Source organism: Penaeus monodon, chromosome 19 (assembly GCF_015228065.2).
Source record: "Penaeus monodon isolate SGIC_2016 chromosome 19, NSTDA_Pmon_1, whole genome shotgun sequence".
Classification (NCBI taxonomy): domain Eukaryota; kingdom Metazoa; phylum Arthropoda; class Malacostraca; order Decapoda; family Penaeidae; genus Penaeus; species Penaeus monodon.
The window spans coordinates 7,800,188-7,800,471 of record NC_051404.1 but is presented as its reverse complement, the minus strand read 5'-3'; the positions used below and the strand labels follow the sequence as shown (position 1 = coordinate 7,800,471).

The 284-nt window shown below is 31.0% G+C and overlaps 1 protein-coding gene across 1 annotated transcript in view; it reads right to left on the bottom strand.

Annotated features, from left to right (window-relative positions):
• The window catches only part of LOC119585042 (sarcoplasmic calcium-binding protein, beta chain-like), a gene marked incomplete in the record, with an annotated part of 31,574 nt that overhangs the window by 16,367 nt on the left and 14,923 nt on the right, over window positions 1–284 (bottom strand).

The window sequence follows — 284 nt, the reverse complement described above, 5'->3', positions numbered from 1 at the left end:
CAACCTAAAATCACAGTTACAGATAACTTTATTGACACTGTTGTGATAACTGTTATAATAACCGCAGCTTTTATGATTACAGCGAATGGGATTACTCTAAATAGTTACTTCTGATTCTGTTACTATGGTTACCGGTACCATTTTTTGTGTATCTACTATGAATAATACTGTTATTTGTATCAACTTTGTTCATATGTAATAAAATGTTGTAAGCTATTGTAGTATCATTTTTACTCAGGTATGCCCGGTGTATCTTTAAAATGGACGACTTCATTTCAAATACA